This window comes from Elephas maximus, chromosome 1, assembly GCF_024166365.1.
Source record: "Elephas maximus indicus isolate mEleMax1 chromosome 1, mEleMax1 primary haplotype, whole genome shotgun sequence".
Classification (NCBI taxonomy): domain Eukaryota; kingdom Metazoa; phylum Chordata; class Mammalia; order Proboscidea; family Elephantidae; genus Elephas; species Elephas maximus.
Window position 1 is genome coordinate 114,085,144 of NC_064819.1, and position 7,679 is coordinate 114,092,822.

At 38.8% G+C, this 7,679-nt stretch overlaps 1 pseudogene; it reads right to left on the minus strand.

Moving 5' to 3' along the window:
• Positions 1 to 3,494: 3,494 nt before the first annotated feature.
• LOC126069926 (SUMO-activating enzyme subunit 2-like) lies at positions 3,495 to 5,515 on the minus strand (annotated as a pseudogene).
• Positions 5,516 to 7,679: the final 2,164 nt, after the last annotated feature.

Below are 7,679 nucleotides of genomic sequence, written 5' to 3' on the forward strand. Positions count from 1 at the left end.
AGTCTTAAATATATGGAAACACTCTATGTTTGGGTTTGTGATTTTTTTTAACTCATCAATATGTTTTGGATATTTCTCCATATTAGTTAATATGTAAAATCTATAGGAATCATTTTAACTGCTACATAGTATTCCTTATATCCGAATTTATATAAGTATTTCGAATAGTAAATATTTCTCAGTGTTATGCTGTTGCTAACTGACAAGTTTTCTATGACTATATTATTTTCTGGATACGTGTATTTCTTTAAATTTTACTTTTCTAAGTGGAATTGCTTAAAGTATAAGAGTATTTAAAAATTTGACAGACATGGTTTAACTGCACTTCAAAACTGTGCACTACTTGGAATATCACATAAAAAAGCAGTCAAATATGACTCCTCCCAAAAACCTGCAAATCTAATAGGCATTTATAATTATTGGCTTTAAGTACCTTTAAAATGTATTTATTAAGCATTTATATTTCCCTTTCTGTAAATGGTCTGCTCACATCATTTAGGTAGACTAAGAGAAAAATTAACTTCAAAAATATAAAATAATTATATATAAGGGTAATTCATTCCTTAGTTTGAGACTAGATGCCAACCAGTTTATGTAATATAAATTATAAAAACATTTTTCCCAGTTATATTTTTAATAGTCTTTATTGTCCTTCTGATTTCAACCATAATATATGCTCAGGTACAAAACTTTGAAAAGTCACATAGGCACAAAACATGAAAGTTTTCAGAGAAAAGTTGGATAGTACAATGGATAATGTATCTACACTCCACCTAGATTCCATAAATGTCAGCATTTTGCTTTTTTTTTCTCCATTACTTACCTTGCTGAGCCTTTTAAAAGTCATAGCTATCATGAAACTTCATCTCTAATGTCAGAAGAATAAGAACTTTGGTCTACATAACTACACGCCTAAGAAAAAACAATTCCATATCATCTAACATCCATTCCGTTTTCAAACTTCCCCAATGGTTACAAGAAATGTTAATCATTTATTTTGTTGAACCAAGACGAAAAGGATTCAATACATTAGGTTGTGTCTCTTTCTTTTAATCTAAACTGCCTCCACCTTTCAATGACTTACCGATACCAGGCATCTGAGTTATGGACCGTGTCACATTCTGTACTTATCTGATTATTTTCCTCTTAATGTTGTTTAACTTGTCCCTCCATTTTCTATCAGTTGGAATCTAGAGGTTTGATTAGATTTGGGTTAACCATGTTTTTTGACAGAGTGCTGTTGCGGTCTTCATAATCTCATCGGGAAGCACATATCAGGTTGTTCCATTAGTGGTAAGATTTGATAACTCAATTTTGGTGGTGACATATCTGTCCATTGTGAAGGTCCTTGTTTTCCCTTTTACCTGAAGGTTTTGAGATCCATTAATGATCTTTGCCTGCTAAGTTATCTCATTAAGGGTTCAGGCTCTATTTTAGGAATGCTGAATCTCCTCATGGTACATGCCACAAATGTAGTTTCATCTTTGGGACACTGAGATTTCCAGCTAAACTTGGGTCTCAGTGAGACTGCAAGATGGTTTGTCAACTCTGTACTTCAGGATGGCAATGGAAGCTGTTGGGGAAACAGCCTTAAAGATCCTTGGTCCCAGCTCCCCACTGAAGAGATGCAGTTTGCATAGGAATGCCACAAATACTACCCCAGACCTGAAGGATCTCCATTCTCCAGAGCTGTGAAGGCAGCCTGGGGTCTGCTTAGCTTACTGTCTAGTTGATCAAGTCCTGTGCACCTAGTAGTCAGGTCTGCCTTGCTGGAAAACCCTTAACTTTTAAGAGCAGGAGGAAAATGGACAGAAAGTGCTAGAAAAGGTAGTAACAGAGTTGTGGCAAAGATAAAAACTATAGGTCTGCCAAAAAAGCAGCACATCCAAAGATCTAACTGGCGTCTAATGCCATGTGCCTTGAAATGAAAAAAAATCAAAAGAACAAACACGAAACGCTGGAAACATTGTGGAAGATTACGTCTACGAGGCAGGATGAGGTGTAAAGAGTAGAAAGGATTTCAAAATTCTGGACAGCTTTTCAGAATTCAAGGCTTCCGATGATCATCAGTCACCAACTGGTCAACCTGAGCTCATTTCTGAGCATTTCCTTACATAGTTCTGTATCTCGGAATTTTTTTTTCTAGAGGAAAATTCCACGCCATCTAAAAATCTCAAGGCAGAGCAAGCCTCACGGGCTCAGCTGCGGGTGGCAATCAGCTTGCTAACAGCTGCTTTATCAGAAGGCTGGCTCCATCCTGGAGATTTCAAGCAGCATGAGGTTAGAGTCTTGTTCAAAGCGATATGTCAGAAGGCTTTCATTACATGCTGAACATTCAAACAGTATAAAACAAGGAGCAAGAGTTAATAAGCTGGGTGGCAGAGTAAGAATTACCTAAGATGGAGCAACACAAAGAATTACTAAATTTGAAATCTAGGTCTTATATCAAAGTGAAGAACTGTGGCCGAAAACACCCAGGAACAGGGAAAAAGGTTTTTGTTCTCAGAAAACCCAGGGCACATTCACATGTGATGAGAGTACCCTGGGGTCCATGGCAAGAGAGCTGAGTGCTGCTGACCGGCCAGGGACTCTAGTGAACTGCAGCAACCCAGGGAAGGACTACAGAATGGAGGAAAGCTGCCCTACTCCGGACACCTCAAGTTCAAGGCTCTAAAAGTTAGTGCTGCTGGACTAAGATCACTAACATGTTCTGAACAAAAGACCAACTCTTAACAATCCAAATAAAAAAAGCAACACTGCCATAAAAAGCTTTATTTTAGAAAGTACTCATCTATGGCAAACAGCGGAGATTTCTTTAAACCTTCACCCCCATTAAAAGTTGATTTTATTTTAAACGGGAAGAATTCAGCATGCCTGTAGTACACACAATGTACAGCCCAATAAGGCGGCAGAAATGTGAACTGTGCAGGCATGTGTAACAAGTGAGCAGATGATATTTATTTGGTCCAAATACAGTATAGTTGTATTTGAGTTTTACAAAAGATCAAATATAAATAACCTGAAACTGCAACAATACACAAAAATTGGGCTTCTTACACCGACATACCAGGCAGTACAAACAGACAACTTGAGTAAGTTAACATTGTTTTACAGTAATATACACAGTGTCAGTTAACATTTAAAAACATTTCAATGCATAGCACTTGATACTTCTTGGAATCTGTTTCAGTCAGAGAATGAAAATGGTTAGATCCAGGCTAAAAATAAGTCTTCTTCTAACTAAAAATAAAGGCATAATATTTATAACCAGGTATCAACTTTATTAAACCACAATATTTTAAAACTATTAAATGACACCTGAGGGTATTTACATTAAAAAGGCAACATGCACTGTGTTTCCTCTGAGTGTTTATGCACACACTTTGTTCAAAGGGTTTTAAAACTATATTCCTACTTTCAATGCAGTACACCGTCATGTTCCTAACAGTTCTAGCAAAAAGAATGCTTTCAAAGAGAGCAGAATCATTTTCAAGTCATTGGCGTGAATTTTTTTCCCTTTGGAACAAAGGACATAACAATCTGGTTCTGCCCGGATGACTTAATGAAATAAGGTTCTGTTCAGAGGCAGAGTTTTCTCTTCGATCTAATGCTATCACATCATCGAGCTCGTCTGTTGGTCCTGTATGTGGCTTCTTCATGCTGACATTCTCCTTCTCATCCAGCTTCCTCTTGTGACTTCTCTCTTCTTCACTGATGGCAGCTTTGCCTGAAAGGCCTTCTTCATCTGAATCAATTATGAGCACATCATCTCGCTCTTGTGCTGTGGACGTAGAGGGCTGAGCGCCATCATCACTGCCATTGGTTATGCTTTTGGCAGCATCTTCAGGTTGTTTGGGTCCCACTTTCTCTGGGGCATCACCAACAACTTCAAATTCAACATCCTTTCCTAGGTCTTCACTACGAAGGATGTTAATCAATGTAAGTGTAGTCCTGGAGGGAGTCATCTGCTTGAAACCGACTGCCATTTCTAATTCCAAATTCTGACAACTTGTGATTATTAGTGTCTGTCTCTCCCTCTTCTGAAGAGATTAGGATTGTTCGTTTCCAGTCTTCAATTTGCACCTCTGGTGGTACCATAGCAAATTTTTCTTTTACTATCTTATCTTGTAACGTGAGCACAGTCACTTTATGGACACTCAGCCATACAGTCACCTCTGGCTTGCTGGCACATACTTAACAATTGGGGTTGGGAGGATCCAGTGCACAAGGCACAAGGAGCTTCTTCCTTGGGTTTGGTTGTTTATTCAAAAAAATCGCCCTACATTGATCTATTTTCCCTGAGAGGATCTTCAGCCCTTCTAGTACTATCAGCCCGGCAATCACTGCATTTGTGGCCACGACTGCAGGAATAATGTTCCCTGCCATTGATTTTTATATCAGATTTGCTCTTCATATTCATACTGAAAATATGCATCCTGAGGTTTGCGGCAGAAGTGACAAAATCCATGGGAGACGGGTCATCCTTGTCTGATATGAGCGCAGCTCCGTCCCCTTTTTCTGTTAAGTGAACTCTCAAAGTCTCAATGCTTTTTGAAAAAAAGGCTTGCATAGCTCTTTACATCTAGAACCTACTGGTCTTTCAGACCTAACTGAGGTTCATTTTGTTGATCTGACACATTGGTTTCTTCACCTTGACTCTGTACTTCAGTCCAGTCCGATGGAACTGGAAGCTTCCTTTTCCGCCACAGTTTGTCCATGGTCAACAGATACCTGATATCATCTTTAAAAAGCTTGGTAAAAAGTTTGACTGGGTCATACCCAGTCGACTTAGCCCGCTCCATAGTGGAAACACGTTTAATGTCACCATCTTCATTACATGCTCTTGCTTCAGCTTCCATTGGTTCCCAGGCAGCTTCTGGGTCAGTTCTGTCTGGAGACACTTCTTGATCAGCATCTTCTTCCCCAAACAACTGGTTGAACAAATACTTTGCCCAAACTATGCAATGAATAGGTTCTGAAGGTGTGTTACGAACTGTATAGCCAGGGAAAGTTCTCTGGGTTGGTTTAGGATGACATTCATAACACTCAGTTACACCCTTTTTGGTAACAGTTACTTGTCCAAGATAACCGGCAGTTCCACTCTCAATAAGAGGTACATCAGCTGCCAGACACATCCTATTTACATGGTTGCGGGCAGCTCTGTTGTCTAAAGCATTCATAACCAATATGAACTGTCGGAAGAATTCCACATTGTAGTTGGGGCTCATGATGCTGTCATGATAGGCTATGATATTGGCTTTTGGGTAAAACTGCAGCACACTTTCCTTGGCAACCTGTGCCTTTGATCTTCCAACATGTTTCTTTTGAAACAGAACTGCCTGTTGAGGTTGCTGACATCAATGGTATCCAGATCAATCAGGTCGATGTGGGAGAAGTCGGTAAGCACGAGGTTCTTGAGGAGCTTGCTGCCGAGGACGCCCGCCCCCACCACCAGCACCCGGCCCCCGGCCACGGCCTCAGCCAGCTCCCGGGGCAGCCCCCGCGAAAGGGCCATGGCGAGACGACCACGAGCGACGGCGGAGGCGGGGGAACTGAGCCGCCAAAAACATTTTTTTAAATCACCCTTTTTTTAACCCCTCAAGGAAATGAATTTATATTAGACAAAAAATGTATTCATACATGGATAAAATCTACCACCAGAGATATTGTTGATTTATTTTTATGTCATCTTATAAATAATAAAATTTCAATATTCAAGCATATTTGTAAAATCCATAAACAATGTTGATCAATTGTGTGGCAAATAGTAAGAGCAAAATTTTCTAAAAAAACAACACTCTTTACATTAAAATATAAATGGAAGTATAATTCGTGTATTTCTACATTGTACTTCCATGTTGCAGTCTTTACAGTGTTAGGTACTTTATGTGAAAGATATCAAGTGGTGTGCTGGTAAATGTTTACCAACCAGCTCAGAAAGTAAGGGCAGTCCTGGCTTGCAGACTTTGCCAATATTAATGGTGCAAATGCCCCCACTGTAGACAATTTCAGGCTATCAATGAGATGTCACTGAACGCAATGTTGAGAAGCAACGTGTAGTAACACGCCATTATATAGTATTTACACCACACAGATACAATAGTCATGAAAGCATATATGATAGAAAAATGTACAGGGGTAATTGGAAAATGATTCTTTTTGGGTATTTACTTCCTTTATTTTTAACATAATTTCATTGTAATTTTAAATAGTTTTTTTTTTTAATATATATAATAACTATGTTTATTAACAAGCTCAACAATTGCTGAAAATTTAGCTATTGGCTCCCTGAGCTGGTACAAGTAGATTCCAGCCCATGACCTATTCTCAGAGAAGTGCATTACTGTTAACAACCATATTTATCCTGTCTGAATTCATATAATTGCATGTGTGGCCTCTAAAAAGAGCACCTGTGATGTCATTACATTTAAAAAGATGTTCATTAAACCACTAAAAAAGATGACTGAATTGGATATCAGAAAGTCTGCTTTCAAGTTCCAACCACGTCATGGAAATTTAGGTATATTACCTATGATAATGTGTTGTATTATTTGCCAGCTGGAAAAACACCTGCCGTTCCTACACATAGGGATATTTATAGTATCACATCAGATAGTAATCCAGAAAACTCTTTGGAAAATATGCATTTTTTTTTTTATAACTAGTAGAATGTGTTTCAAAAGCATGCTTTCAGTACAAGTGAGGTGTCTAGGCTGTAAGAATTTCGCCTTGATGGTATTAAAGATATTAATTAGTAACAGCAAGATGGATGTGTCTTTATATTGTTAGTTCATGTCAGAGCTAAGAGTTCTTTCTGTGCTCTTGAAGTTCTCAGTTTTTCTGATTTGAGCATAACTGGCCTGACCATTCAAATTAAGCGTGTTCATCTGTAAAGGGTAGGCATCCATAACTAAGGTAAGACACATACACATATGGAACTTCTCCCCCACTGGCTCTAATACAAGCCTTTCTCAGTCCTGTGCCTCCTGTTAGATTTTGTGACTGAATGCACAGACTAAGTATTCTTCTTCATTTTTCTCTTTATACAACACCTACAGGGCAGTACCTCTAGAGAAGGGGTCAGCAAACTAGGGTTCATAGGTCAAATATGGACCAATACCCTTTTTGTAAATATTTATTGGTACACAGTCATGCTAACTCACATAGTGATTGCCCATGGCTGCTTTTGTGCTACAATAGCAATATTGTATAGTTATCAGCCAGAATGTATGGCCTGAAGAACCTAAAATATTTACTCTCTGGCTCTTTACAGAAGAGGTTTGCTGACCCCTACTCTACAAGGTGTGATCAAACAGCTGACTGCTGGCAATGACGGCGATGGTGCTGGCAGCAAGTTTTTAGTATGAATCCTGAGAGAGTTAACCTCATGCTGAGATTATTAATAATACTATTTATAAACTGCACCACCCAAGGTGTCCTCTGCTCCATTGAGTTACCTCCTGTACAATCCTAAGAAAGAAGCAGAAGGCCAGACAGTCCCGCCTGCAGTTCCAAACTAAGCAGCATAATTTTGTCTTTTATATACTAAGGTTCCACTTAAGGTTTCTTTGAAAACAAAAGATGAGTTTAACTGCTAAAGATGCAACAATGGTAATAACAAACCAACACAATCCAAACTAAAATTTGAAAAACTGCTGGGCTGGGAAATAATGTGTGCC